This window comes from Rhinolophus hipposideros (genome assembly GCF_964194185.1).
Source record: "Rhinolophus hipposideros genome assembly, chromosome: X".
Taxonomy (NCBI): Eukaryota; Metazoa; Chordata; class Mammalia; order Chiroptera; family Rhinolophidae; genus Rhinolophus; species Rhinolophus hipposideros.
The window spans coordinates 29,548,044-29,564,267 of record NC_138046.1 but is presented as its reverse complement, the minus strand read 5'-3'; positions in this window follow the sequence as shown (position 1 = coordinate 29,564,267).

Genomic DNA, 16,224 nt, shown 5'->3' with positions numbered 1-16,224 from the left:
TTCTGCGTATGAATCACTGTCTGTAGACCACAGTTCTCAGGACTGAAAATGTTGTGTTCTTTTGATCTGACTCTGCTTCTGTTCTGCATCTAATACTGGGCAGTTGGAGGTGGGGTGTGCTCTGGGAGGTTAGGAAGGGGGAAGCTAGTCTCAGGGCCTAAGTCTTCTATTCTCTGTGGCAGTGAAGGCTTAAATCATTGTTTTCTGCCTTCTTCAATCAGTGTTTGTTTTGAGGTCTCTGCTATGACTGTTGGCTTCAGCTGTATTATAGTCTGTCCCCTCAGCCTTGTTCTTCTCTCTCCTGCAGCTCCAATAGTTCCTAGAGGCAGCAAGCTCAGAGAACTGAGCTATGTCTGCGTTCCGCACTTTCCTGGCTCCGTCTCCTTACTTCTCCCTTCACTCCTCCCCTGTTCTCACAATTTGCCCACCTTCAGCTTAATTCAGTAATGAGCCTCTTCGTCTTGTCTATCTGTTGTGCAGGGAGTCCTTTGTGGAGTTATAGTTGTTCTATTTGTTGTAAATTCCAGGGGAGATTTCCAGAGGCTTACCTCACACCACCATGTTGATGATGTAGGAAATATTTTTTAAAGGAAAGTAAAAGAGGACAACCAAAATGACACTGTGTTTACTTTATCTCCTAAACACATCAAAATTACAACTATTCTACAAAACAGCCAGTGTTAAGAATCACCTAAAACCAAGCTGAAGTAAAGCTTTCTACTAAGGATGTGCAGAAGAAGCTACCTCCAGACTGGTAGGAAGGTCAGAGACGCAAAACGGGCTGTTCTCACACCTGCATTTGACCATTAAAGATTGGGATGGTTATTTCTTCTGTGGCAGTCCTTTAGTACCCCACCCCAGCCCAGGGTTCCACTGCCAGGGAGAGAAATCCCCGTAATTTTTGGTTGTGTAAACCAGTGGACATTGTGACTGAGTGAGACTGCGTGTGGCTGCACTCACTAACATTCCTCTTAAAGGGACTGTACACAGTCTTACCCACCAACAGAATTACTCCCTCTGAGCTCCAGTGCTGTGGCAATAGCTGGAAAAGCATCAGGGACAAATGGTGGGGAATTGCATTGTCTGGCTTGGGACAGGGGCTTGAGAGGAGGCTTTCTTCTGGACAGGGGAACTGGCAAAAACTATTTTTCCTTTGTTGAACCCTACTCCTTCCTGGGTGCGAACACAGGCAGACACCATTTTTGAGTCTCTGCCATTAGTTCACCATGCACTGGAGATTTGAGCCCATGCCCCGCTCATATTTGGGCACACCCAGACTGCTTTCAGTGGCATTTTCATGGAGACCACCTGCCATGGCTTAATCTTCAGACTTTCTTAGGGTGTCTCAAAGGTTCATAGAACCCAGACAAGCAGCATCTGGCTTGAGTGTGTCCTGTATCTCTGGCTGAGCATCCCTAAGCTGACACTAGTGTCATCCAGTCTTGGTTTGAGGCTTGGCCTCTCTAGTTGCTTCCGAGCACAACATGCATAGCCGCCATCTTCGGAATTCATGGGCTGTGGTTTAAACAAACCTAGAGTGGATCCCCTCCAAGGTGGCCCTGGGGCTGTTGCTCCCAGTGGCCATCTTCAAAATGAGCTGGAGCATCACACCCACCTCCAAGTACAACACACCCAAGGGGCAGATTAGGCAGACACCAGCATCCTGCTGAGGTTGCTCCTGCTCCTTAAGGCCAGCCCCTGCACAACAACTCATCCACTGTAGTCAATGTCAGACCTCATCAACAGTGAGCCCAAGTGTCAGTCCCTCACATAAATGTGCAACTATCAACCAAGGCTCAACTACAAGAGAACAGACACAATGCGTACAAGGAACACACCTGGATCGCATGGCTCAGGTGACCAGAAAGACTGTGCAGCTGAACTCCACAGCATACCTGCATACTGCATATGTCTACTTTACTAAGACTGGAAGACATGGCAGCCCTGCCTAATACATAGAAAGAAACACAGGAAGGCAGCCAAAATGGGGAAGCAAAGAAACTTGTCCCCCTAAAAAAACAGAACAAAGCTCTAGAAAAGAACTAAGTGAAATGAAGATAAGCAGTCTATCAGATGCTGAGTTCCAAAAACTGATTATAAAAATGCTCAATGCTATCAGGGAGAACTTCAACAGAGAGATACGAAGCATAAAAATAGAGATGAAAACCATAAAAAAACCAGTCAGAAATAGAGGATACAACAACAGAAATGAAGAATGCATTACAGGGAATCAACAGTAGATTAAAAATGCAGAGGATCCAACCAGTGATGTAGAAGATAAGGTAGCAAAACACACCCAACCAGAATGGCAAAAAGAAAAAACAAAAGAATCCAAAAATTTGAGGAGAGTTTAAGGGGCCTCTAAGACAATATCAAGCAGACCAACATTCACATTATAAGGATACCAGAAGAAGAAGAGAGAGAGCAAGGATTTGAAAAGCCATTTGAAGAACTAATGACAGAAAACTTCCCTATCCTGGTGAAGGAAATAGACAGAGAGTCCCAAACAAGATAAACCCAAAGAGGCCAACACCAAGACACATTATAATTAAAATGTCAAAGGTTAAATATTAGGTTGGTGCAAAAGTAATTGTGGTTTAAAAGGTTAAAAATAATTGCAAAAAACACAAACAATTACTTTTGCACTAACCTAATACAAAGAGAGACTCTTAAAAGCAGCAAGAGAAAAGCAGTTAGTTACCTACAAGGGAGACTGTCAGCTGATTTCTCAAAAGAAACTTTGCAGGCAAAAAAGGAGTGGCAGGAAATATTCCAAGTGATGAAAAGCAACAACAAACAACCAAGATTGCTCTATTCTGCAAGGCTGTCATTTAGAATTGAAGAACAGATAAGGAGCTTCCCAGACAAGGAAAAGCTGAAGTTGTTTATCATCACCAAACCAGTATTACAACGAATCTTAGAGGGACTTCTATAAGATGGAAGGGGGTTAAGGATGGGTGAAAGGGGAGGGAATTAAGAAGTACAAATTGGTTGTTATACAGTAGTCATGGGGATGTAGGCTATAGCATAAATAATATAGTCAATAGTATTTTAATAACTAGGTTTGGTGTCAGATAGGTACTAAATCTATCAGGGTGATAGATGGGAATGGTTTGGGGGCAGGGTGAAAAAGGTGAAGGCATTAAGAAATATAAATTGATAGTTAATACAGTATGGGGAATATAATCAAGAATGTTGTAAAGGTCATTTAAGGTACCACATGGGCACTAGATATATCAGGGAACCATGTCATAGATGGTGTAGATGCCTGACAAATGCACTATACACCTGAAGAGCTGAAGTAGAATAATATTGAATGTCAAGTGTAACTAAATATATAGGTCATGGGATGCGGAGCACAACATAGGGAAGATACCGTGTTTCCCCAAAAATAAGACCTAGCTGGAAAATCAGCTCTAATTCATCCTTTAGGGCAAAAATTAATACAAGACCCAGTATTATATTATATTATATTATATTATATTATATTATATTATATTATATTAATTTATTTTATTTTATTATAGACAGAGTCTTATATAATATAATGTAACATAATATAATATAATACCGGGTCTTATAGTAAAATAAGACCGGGTCTTATATTAATTTTTGCTCCAAAAGACGCATTAGTGCTGATTATCTGGTTAGGTCTCATTTTCGGGGAATCATGGTAGTTGATGGTATTATAACAAATATATAAGATGTCAAAGGGATAGTAACTTGGAGATGGTTTATAACTTTACGAGGGCTTCAAATGTCTAACTATTACATTGCTTCATACACCTGAAACTAAAAAATAATAATAATAATAATAAAGAAAAATGAATAAATAAATAAAAAGAAGAGGCCTCATGTGGCCCATGGAGGAAAGTCTGTGATAAATGATGGGAGCGATAAGTTTTAACGTTCCTTTGCTTCTATACTGGTTTGGTTCTACAGATGGCGTCATACCATCTAGGTTCAAGTCCTGGCTCCACAATTTAGCAGCTGTGTGACCTCAGGCAAGTTGCTGTACCTCAATTTCATCATTTGTAAATAGTGCTAATAAGATGATAATTGAGTAAGATTTGTATTTAAAGTCCTTAGCATTGGTCAGGGTATACAGTTCGTGATTAGTAAGAACTAGAAAATTATAATCTGTGAATTCCTCTTGAAATGATATTCTCACTCAATGCTTTGTTTTTGTCAGCTGAATCATGTGCAAAAATGAAACTCTGGTTAATTCATTTTCACATCAAACAGTACAGAATTCTACAGTATAACCATGTATCAATTTATTTATTCAGTGAGAGTTTTTGCAAATATTTTCTACAATAAAAATACTGCAGTATAAATTACTGTGCATGGGAGCTTGGGAAGCAAATTACTTCTTAATGAGGTTTTAAGCATCAATGTATTATTTTAACTGTTAAAATTTGTAGTATAGCAAATCCAATAGACATTTCCCATAATTATATTGTAGATTTGATAAGCTAGTATTTATAGATAGATGTTTTCAAAAGCACAGAAACTTTGCTCAGATAAAATGATGTGTTAGTAAATAATTTCCATTTATAAAAGGAAATGGAAAATCAATCTATCATAATCATATAGGAGATATCTGTTTAATAATAGAAAGCATTTGATCAAAATATTGTTTTTTTAAACATGATTATTCCCACAAAATGAATATCTGTGATGCAGATGTCCGAAATCCCCTATAGTGTATCTCCTACTATGTGTATACAAATTGTAGAGTTTCTCCTAACAATGCCTTTCTATTTGTTTGCTTTGTCTTCATACAAATATCTTTTTATTACAGTATGTGTTACCAAGGTGTCAGTCTATATGACAGCTGCAATTGGTGTATTATTTCTTATAGTCGTTTTTCTCTCTGGAGTACAATTTACACTATAATATTCACTGTATGCTCCAGCTCCTGTTCTGGTTACAGAAACAATATCACTGATCCCAAAGTCATTGCTGGCACTTTTCTCTCTTGCCCCAAATTTTCCACAGCTGCCTCATTAGCCCAATTTGTTGGAAAATACTAGCCTCATTGAATAAAAGTATTTTTTACTTTGAGAGAAATTGTGTGGTACTGAATCAACATCTCCCATGATTTATCCACTTGCATTGTTTCATGAAGCTCTCCAGAAATTGTTTCCTTGTGGCTATTTTTCCCAAAAATCAACTTTGGCACAGTTATTCACACCTTTCCATACTTAATCAATTATTGAAATAAAACTAAGGGAAAAAGCCCTCATATCTCTAATAATCTTCCTTTGACTTATATTTCATCCTTTTTTTTTCTATTTCCTTAAAATAATAACAGTATTTTTTTTAAAAAATGAAGTTGTCTATAAAAAGCAATCACATTATAATTACAGAATTCCATTGTCTATTGTCCCATCACATTTTTTACCATATGAAAAACTGACAATTTTGTTCGTGCACTTGTTTCAACTATGTTGCTAACCTTTTTTGAAATAAGAGGGATTATTCGTTATGAATTTGTACCAACTGGACAAATAGTTAACCAAGTTTACTATTTTGAAGTTCTGAATAGGCTGCATGAAAAAGTTAGATGACCTGAACTTTTTGCCAGAAATTCATGGCTGTTACATCACAACAATGCACCAGCTCACACAGCATTGTCTATGAGTGTCCGGGGCCGGCCTGCCCGGACCCGCCCAGACATGCCCGGGCTTGTCTGCACCTGGCTGCCCCTGGGCCACGCTTAAAGTTTCGATTCTATTGTTTAAGTTTAAGTTTCGATTTCTTTTTTTTTTTTTTTAATTAATTTTATTGGCGTGACAATTGTTAGTAAATTTACATAGATTTCAGGTGTACAATTCTGTATTACATCGTCTATAAATCCCATTGTGTGTTCACCACCCAGAGTCAGTTCTCCTTCCATCACCATATATTTGATCCCCTTTACCCTCATCACCCACCCCCCACCCCCTTACCCTCTGGTAACCACTAAATTATTGTCTGTGTCTATGAGTTTTTCTTTCTCATTTGTGACAACATGGATGGATCTCGAGAGAATAATGCTAAGTGAAACAAGTCAGACAGAAAAAGCAGAGAACCCTATGATTTCACTGATATGTGGTATATAAACCAAAAAGAACAAGACAAACAAATGAGAAACAAAAACTCATAGACACAGACAATAATTTAGTGGTTAAGTTTCGATTTCTCAAACAGCCCGCCATGACGAAGTAACCTCTGATTGGTCGGTCCCCATATTGGGAGACCAGGAGTTTCTTTGATGTGCCTAAATCTATATATACAAGCTGTTACCTTCAATAAAGAGAGACTTGATCAGATTCCTGTCTTGTCTCCATTTCTCGCGTACCCCTGTCCCCCCGAGCCCCCATTTCTCCCCCAGGTCTTCCGTTGTCGATCCTGCAGGTCGGGACATATGAGGGAGTTTTAGCCATTAAACAAATAACTGTATTGGGACACCCTCCCTATTCATCTGATCTGGCCCCCAATGACTTCTACCTTTACCTGAAGATAAAGGAAATATTGAAAGGAAGACATTTTGATGACATTCAGGACATCAAGGGTGATAATATGATAACAGCTCTGATGGCCATTCCAGAAAAAGAGTTCCAAAATTGCTTTGAAGGATGGACTAGGCACTGGTGTTGGTGCATAGCTTCCCAAGGGAACTATTTTAAAGGTGACCATAGTGATATTCAGCAATGAGGTATATAGCAGTTTTTCTAGGATGAGTTCACAAACTTCATTATCAGATTTCATATGCCAAAATTGCTATAATTTTTACAAGTTTAGTGCCAATTCAGTCCATGTTGCAAAGATTAATTAACAAAATTGGTATTTGCCTTGGAAATCATGACTTTTAACAATTCTAAAATTTTCAACTTATAACATAAAGTCCTCATTTGAATGGGGAATAAAATGTAGTCTTTCATTTCTTATTGAAGCTTTTATATATTACACACCATCAGAAAATAAATTAATTTCATATAACTATCTTATCTACTACATATTTAAAATGCATTTTCCAATTTTATATTAATTTTAATTAGAGATATAAACTCATTACAATTATTTTTGATAATTTGTTCAAGTACATACATGCTCAGTAGTAGACTCAGAGATGGACAAAAGGAATTGTCAATCATGTTCAGGAGAGGACAAATGTTAACTGACATTAACATGTATATATGTCAGGCACTGTGATTTAGATGTTGTTTTGGGTGACATCATGGAAATGGCAGAGTGAGGTGAGCCTCTTGAAATCCTCCCTGGAATTTACAACAAATTGAACAACTATAATTCCACAAAGGACTCCCTGAGCAGCAGACAGGTAAGACTAAGAGACACACAACAGCAATCATCTAAAGATGGACAAATTGGGTGAACAGAGGAGGAGGGAAGGAGGAAGTGCAGAGACGCAGACCTAGTTTGGAGCTTCAGGCTCTCTGCATTCTAGAGCTACCACAGCCATGGGAGAGGGAAGAATTCAAACTGCTAGCACACCCCTCATGGCCCAAAGTATTGCCTGAGTGATCAGCATATAACGCAGCTGAACACAAAGCTCACGACAGAGACCTGGGAACAAAGACTGAGAAAAGAAGCATGAAAACGGCAGTTCAAGCCCTCACTAACAAGGAGAGGATAAAAGGCATAGGCACAAAGCCTAGCTGATCCCCCACCCTCCCAGAGTTTGCCCCACCCCCACCTGCACAGTGCTAGAAGCAACAGTAGCAGTATCAGACCAAAAGAACAGAATATTTGCAGTTCCGAGAAATGCAGCCTGCAACCATGGACTCACAGACCAATTGGTTCACAGCCGAATTGGCAAAGGGGATGGAGCCCTGAGTGCAGGACAGGATGAGCTGGTGGTCACTGCCTTTGCTTCACAGACACCTCTCACAACCCACCCCATCAATGGCCCCATCTAGCTGAGCAGATCCCTGGAGAGGTAAAGAGAGCTTCTGAAACACACAGGCCCTTAATCTGGTGCGGGAAGAGCTTTGAAACTTCAGAAGTTTTTCATGTTCTTCAACAGAGGTGGTGCCCTGAGACCCAGGCAACCTACAACCACAGGAGAAGTCCACCTTATAGGGTATCCCCCCCCATTGTGTGAGATGAGAACACTGCAGAGAAAATATAACAATGTAGCATGAGAAAGAATAAAAGGCTACATTGGAAACAGAATAAAGCATTCTATCAACACCGACGGGAAAACAAAGGAAAGACCTCTTCCTATCAACCTGTTGCAGAACCCACTCCTGTACATGACAGGAAGAGAAATAATAATTCACTAACTGCCATGAATAACCAAAGTAACAAGGAAGCTCAGAAAGAAAATGAGAAGTCTCCAGAAAATGAAAATAAAGACCTGGAAACATGTGACTTAAATGATAAAAAATTCAAGATTGCAATTCTGAAAATACTCAATGAGATGCAAAAAACACAGACAGGAAGTTTAATGAACACAGAAAACTAATCAAAAGACAAAACGAACATTTTACCAAAGAGATTGAATTTTCTTATTAAATTTATTAGGGTGACAATTATTAGTAAATTTACATAGATTTCAGGTGTACAATTCTGTATTACATCATCTATAAATCCCATTGTGTGTTCACCACCCAGAGTCAGTTCTCCTTCCATCACCATATATTTGATCCCCCTTACCCTCATCACCCACCCCCCACCCCCTTACCCTCTGGTAACCACTAAATTATTGTCTGTGTCTATGAGTTTTTCTTTCTCATTTGTTTGTCTTGTTCTTTTGTTGTTTTTGGTTTATATACCACATATCAGTGAAATCATAGGGTTCTCTGCTTTTTCTGTCTGACTTATTTCATTTAGCATTATACTCTCAAGATCCATCCATGTTGTCACAAATGCTCCTATATCATCTTTCCTTAACGCGGAATAGTATTCCATTGTGTGTATATACCACAACTTCTTTATCCATTCATCTATCGAAGGACATTTTGGTTGTTTCCATGTCTTGGCCACTGTAAACAAAGCTGCAATGAACATTGGTGCACACATGTCTATATGTATAAATGTTTTCAGATTTTTTGGGTAGACACCCAAGAGAGGGATTGCTGGGTCATATGGTAATTCTATTCGTAATTATTTGAGGAACCTCCACACTACCTTCCATAGCGGCTGCACCAGTCTGCATTCCCACCAACAGTGTATGAGGGTTCCTTTTTGCTCCACAGCCTCTCCAACATTTGTTACTATTTGTCTTGTTGATGTTAGCCATTCTGACTGGGGTGAGGTGATATATCATTGTGGTTTTCATTTGCATTTCTCTGATGATTAGCGATGTTTAGCATTTTTTTATATGTCTATTTGCCATTTGTATATCCTCTGGAGAAATGTCTCTTCAGGTCCTCTGTCCATTTTTCAATTCGGTTGTTTGTTTTTTTGTCATTGAGTTTCATGAGTTCCTTGTATATTTTGGATATTAGCCCCTTATCAGAGACACTGTTTGCAAAAATCTTCTCCCATTCAGTTGGTCGCCTCATTATTTTGTCAATACTTTCTTTTGCTGTGCAGAAGCTTTTCAGTTTAACTAATCCCATTTATTTATTTTAGTTTTTACTTCCATTGTCTTTGGAGTCAAAACATAAAATGCTCTTTCAACCCAAGGTCCATAAGTTTAGTACCTATGTTTTCTTCAATGCTGTTTAATGTGTCAGGTCTTTTGCAAGTCTTTGATCCATTTTGAAATAATTTTGGTACATGGTGACAGATAACAGTCCAATTTCATTCTTTTGCACGTAGCTATCCAATTCTGCCAGCACTATTTATTGAAGAGGCTGTCTTTCCTCCATTGTATGTTTTTAGCTTCTTTGTCAAAAATTATCTTTCCATATTTATGTGGTTTTATTTCTGGGTTCTCAATTCTATTCTATTGGTCTATGTGTCTATCTTTCCGCCAATATCATGCTTTTTCTATTATTGTAGCCCTGTACTACAAGCAAAAATCAGGGAGTGTGATACCTCCAGTGTGTTCTTTTTTTAATATTGCTTTGGCTATTCGGAGTGTTTTGTGGTTCCAAACAAATCTGATGATTGTTTGTTCTATTTCTTTAAAAAATGCCATTGGGATTTTGATGGGGATTGCATTAAATCTGTATATGGCTTTGGGTTATATGGACATTTTAACTATGTTGGTTCTTCCAATCCATGGGCACGGAATGTCTTTCCATTTCTTTGTGTCTTCTACAATTTCTTTCAAAAATGTCTTATAGTTTTCAGCATATAAATCCTTCACATCCTTGGTTAAGTTTATTCCTAGGTATTTTATTCTTTTTGCTGCAATTGCAAAAGGAATTGTTTTTCCTATTTCTTTTTCTGAGATTTCATTGTTGGTAGATAGGAAAGCAATGGACTTTTGTACGTTGATTTTTGTAGCCAGCAACTTTACTGTATTCATTGATTGTTTTTCATAGCTTTTTGGTGGAGTCTTTAGGGTTTTCTATATATAGCATCACGTCATCTGCAAAGAGTGATAATTTAACTTCTTCATTCCCAATTTGGATGCCTTGTATTTCTTTCTCTTGCCTGATTGCTCTGGGAAGGACTTCCAACACTATGTTGAGAAGCAGAGGTGATAGGGGAAAATCTTGTCGTGTTCCTGAACTTAGAGAAAAAGCTTCAGCTTTTCACCATTAATTATGAGATTAGCTGAGGGCTTGTCATATATGGCCTATATTATGTTGAGGGATGTCCTTCTATACCAATTTTATTAAGTGTTTTAATCATAAATGGAAGTTTTATCTTATCAAATGCTTTTTCTGCATCAATTGATAGAATCATATGATTTTTGTCCTTTATTTTGTTTATGTGATATATCACATTGATGGATTTGCGAATGTTGAACCGTCCTTGTGCCCCTGGATGAACCCCACTTGGTCGTGATGAATAATCTTTTTAATGCATTGTTGTATTCAATTTTCTAGAATTTTGTTTAGCATTTTAGCAGCTGTATTAATCAGAGATATTGGTCTGTAGTATTCTTTTTTTGTGTTTTCCTTACCAGGTTTTGGTATCAGGGTAATGTTGGCCTCATAAAATGAGTTAGGGAGTACTGACTCTTCTTCAATTTTTTGGAAGAGTTTGAGCAGGATTGGTATTAGATCCTCTTTGAAGGTTTGGTAGAATTCACTAGTGAAGCCATCCGGTCCAGGACTTTTGATTTTGGGAAGGTTTTTGATGACTGATTCAATTTCTTTACTGGTGATCTGCCTGTTTAGATTTTCCAGTTCTTTATGATTGAGCCTTGGAAGGCTATATGTTTCTAAGGACTTGTCCATTTCTTCTAGGTTATTGAATTTGGTGGCATATAGTCCTTCATAGTATTCTTGGATAATCCTTTGTATTTCTGTGTTTTCCGTGATAACATCCCCTTTTTCATTTCTGATTTTGTGAATTAGTGTCTTCTCTTTTTTATCTTAGTGAATATAGCCAACGGTTTGTCATTCTTTTCAATCTTTTCAAAGAACCAGCTCTTTGTCACAATAATTTTTTCTATTGTCTTTTTGTTCTCCATTTCATTTAGTTCTGCTCTGATTTTTGTTATCTCCTTTTATCTGCTGAACTTGGGTTTTGCTTGTTCTTCTTTGTCTAGTTCTTTAAGGTGTAAGATTAGGTTATTTATTTGGGATTTTTCTTGTTTCTTGAGATAGGCCTGTAAGGATATAAATTTCCCTCTTAACACTGCTTTCGCTGAATCCCAAAAATTTTGGTAGGATTTTTTTCATTGTCATTTGTTTCTATGTATCTTTTGATATCTCCTGTAATTTATTCTTTTACCTAGTCGTTCTTTTAAAGTATGTTGTTTAATCTCCATATATTTGTGTTTTTTCCTGCTTTCTTTTTGCAGTTGATATGCACTTTCAAAGCCTTGGGATCAGAGAATATGCTTGGTATGATTTCAATCTTCTTAAATTTGCTGAGGCTGATTTTATGTCCCAATATATGGTCTATCCTTGAGAATGTTCCATGTAGAGTAAAAAAGAATGTATACTCTGATGTTTTAGGACGAAGTGCTCTACATATGTCAATGATGTCCATTTCATCTTATGTGTCAGTTAGGGCTGCTACTTCATTATTTATCTTCTGTTAGGATGATCTATCCATAGTTGTCAATGATGTATTTAATTCCCCTAGTATAATTGTGTTTTGGTCAATTTCTCCCTTTAGTTCTGTTAGTAGTTGCTTGGTATATTTTGGTTCTCCCTGATTGGGGGCATAAATATTGATGATTGTTATGTCTTCTTGTTGTATAGTCCCCTTTACCATTATGAAATGTCCATTTTTGTCTCTTGTTATCTTTTTCACTCTGAAGTCTATTTCATCAGAAATCATTATGGCTACACCTGATTTCCTCTGGGTACCATTTGCTTGGCGTGTCAATTTCCACCCTTTCACTTGAGTCTATGCTTGTCCTTATAGCTGAGATGTGTCTCTTGTAGACAGCATATCGTTGGGTTGAGTTTTTTGATCCAATTTCCTACCCTGTGTCTCTTTATTGGTGAGCTCAGTCAATTTACATTTAGGGTGATTATTGATATGTGAGGATTTCCTGTGATTCTATCTTTAGTTTTCTGGTAAGGCTGTGTCTCCATTGTTTATTTGCCTTTTTATTGTTGTCTATTATTTGCTTGTGGTAGTATTCTATGATGTTTCCCTCTGTTTCTTCTTTTATTACTGTATATATTTCAGATCTGGATGTTTTTTGTGTGATTACTCTTCAGTTTATGTAAAAGAAAGTTTGATATTTTGAGTATTCCAGTTTCTTCAGCACGCTTACTTTCTCCATTCCCATATTCCAGTTCAGGCCTTTACTCTCCCCTTTTTATGTTTTGGTTGCCACAATTTGTCCCTGTTGATGGTGATCTAATAGCCTCCTTTAGTATTTCTTGTAGTGCAGGTCGTGTATTAGAAAATTCCCTCAGCTTCTGGCTGTCTGGAAAAGTCTTTATTCCTCCTTCATATCTAAAGGAGATCTTTGCTAGATATATTATTCTTGGCTCATGATTTCTCTCTTTCAATAGTTTGAATATTTGGTTCCATTCCCTCCTAGCTTGTAGACTTTCTGCTGAAAAATCTGATGATAATCTAATGTGCTTTCTTTGTAAGTTACCGTCTTCTTTTCTGTGGCTGTCTTGAGGATTCTTTCTTTGTCATTGACTTAGACAGCTTCAATACAATGTGCCGTGGTGAAGGTCTGTTGGGATTGAGGTAATTAGGTGTTCTATTTGCTTCTTGGATTCGAGGATCCAGTTCTGTCTACAAGTTTGGGACGTCCTCATCGACGATATGTTTGAATATATTCTCTGTTTCCTTTTCTCTTTCTTCTCCTTCTGGTATGCCCATTATTCTTATATTGCTCTTTCTGATGGAGTAAAAAAGTTCTTGTAGAGTTCTTTCATTTCTTTTAAATCTCAAGTCTCTTTCTTCTTCCATCTGTGTAAATTCCAGGTTTCTATCTTCAATTTTACTGATTCTTTCCTCCATCTGGTCAACTCTACTACATAAGCTGGATATTTTATGGTTAATTTCTTCTATTGAGTTCTTAATCCCCAGAAATTCTATTTGGTTCTTTTTCAAAATTTCAATCTCTTTTATAAAATGCTCATGGTGTTCTTTCGTTGTTTCTGAATTCATTAAACTGCCTTTCTGCGTTTTCTTGCATCGCATACAGTTTTTCTTTCAGAATTGCAATCTTGAATTCTCTGTCATTTAAATCACATATTTCCATATCTCTAAGTTCCTTTTCTGGAGAATTTTCACTTTCTTTCTGAGCTATCTTGCTGCATTGTTTATTCCTGGCAATCACTGATTTACTATTTCTCTTCCTAGACATCTACAGGAGTGGCTTCTGCAAAAGGTTGATAGTTATGCGAAGACCTTTTGAAGTTCCAAAGCTCTTTCTTCACCAGATTCAGAGCCAGTATGTTTCAGCAGTTCTGTTTACTCCTGCAGGGATCCGCCCACATAGGTGGGGCCAGGGGTGGTGTGAGTTATGAGAGGTGGCCCAGAGCAATGTCGGTTACCAGCACCACAGCCAATCCTGCTTCCACAGCTCCCTTCCCTTTGCCGGAAATATTTGAGCTGCGAATCTTTGTCTGGGGTCCACTGTTCTCAGAGCAGAGAACACTGTTCTCTGTCCTTTGATCTGACATTGGTACTTTATTGCTTCTAGCACTGGGCAGGTGGTGGCGGGGCGAGCTCTGGGAGGGTAGAGAGGGGGCGGGTAGTCTCCGTGCCTAAGGCTTCCGTTCTCCTCTCAGCAGTGAGGGCTTAAACCACCGATTTCAGCCCTTTTCCCTCACTCTTTGCTCCGTGTGGTCTCTGACATGAGCATTGGGTTCAGCTGTTTTATATGCTGCTCCCTCATCCCTGTGGGCCGTAAGCGGAGCCGTAGAAATCCGAGTCCTACCTTCTCCCGCAGCTGCGGTAGTCCAGGAGCAGCTAGCTCGGAGCACTGTGCTAGGTCTGCGTCCTGTGCCCGTGCGGCTCCGTCTTTGCACTTCTCCTCTCCCTCCTCCCCCACTCGCATGATTCACCCACCTGGAGGTGATTTCAGTAGTGGGCCTCTTCGTCTTGCCTGTCTGCTGTGCAGGGAGTCCTTGGTGGAGTTATAGTTGTCTGATTCATTGTAAATTCCAGGGGAGCGTTACAGAGGCTCACCTCATGCCGCCATTTTTTCCCCAACCAAGAGATTGAAATTAAAAAAAAAAACAACAAATAGAATTTCTGTAGACTAAGTACTCAGTACAAGAAATGAAGAATGATATTGCCAGCATCTGCTAATAGAGTTACCAGATGGAGGAAAGAATCAGTGACCTCGAAGACAGAATACAGAAATGACATGCATCGATGAAGAGAGAGACTTTAGAAATGAAAGAACTCTACAAGAACTTTCTGACTTCATCAGAAAACGCCATATAAGAATAATGGTCATACCAGAAGGTAGAGAATGGGTGAAAGGAATAGCGAGTATATTCAGACAAATACTTGATGAGAACTTCCCAAACTTGTGGAAAGAACTGGATCCTTCAATCCAAAAAGCAACTAGAACACCTAATTACCTCAATCACAACAGGCCTTCTCAAAGGCAGATTGTATTGAAGCTGCCAAAAATTAAGAACAACAACAACAACAAAAATCCTCAAGACAGCCAAGGAAAAGAAGATGGTAACCTACAAAGGAGAATCCATTAGGTTATCCTCAGATTTTTCTGCAGCATCTCTACAAGCCAGGAGGGAGTGGACTCAAATATTGAAATTATTAATAGAGAGAAGTTATGAGCCAAGAATAATATATGCAGCAAAGATATCCTTCAGATATGAAGGGGGAATAAAGACCTTTCTGGACATAGAAAAGCTGTTGCAATTTTCTAAAAGACAACCTGAGTTACAAGAAATACTGCAGGAGGGTATTCGACCTGAAACAAAAAAAACAAAGTGTACAAAACCATGAACAGTACTAGGAAAAGACAGACAGAAGCAGGAAGTTGCAACCCCTACATCAAATAAGACAATATACACATAAGTATAACATACAGGGTAAAGAAGAAGAAAAAAAGAACTTCAAGAAAAGAGGAAAAAGACAAGTTAGTACTGCAGTGCAGAAATCAAATCAGAGCATAAATAGGGATAATTCTGTGTTTCCCCGAAAATAAGACCTACCTGGAAAATTAACTCGATCAGTCTTTTTGAGCAAAAATTAATATAAGACCTGGTATTATATTATATTATATTATAAATATATGGTCTCATATTATATTAAAATATGACTGCATCCTATATTAATTCTTTATCCAAAAGATGTGTTGGAGCTAATTGTCCATCTATTTGTTATTTTCAGGGAAACACAGTATATAATATCATAAAAGAAGGGAGAGAGAGAAAAAAATCATAGAATACCACCACACTGAAATAATAGACAGCAACAAAAAGGCAAAGAAATAATGGAGAGACAGTCCTATGAGAAAAGCGAAGATACAATTACAGGAAACCCTCATATGTCAATAATCACCTTAAATGTAAATAGACCGAACTCAGAAAAAAAAGGCACAGAGTAGTGGATGGGATAAAAAAAAAAGTAAACTCAACCATATGCTGCTTGCAAAAGACACATCTCAGCTACAAGGATAAATATAGACTCAAAGTGTAAGGTGGAAAATAATACTGCAAGAAAGTAAATGGTATCCAGACAAAA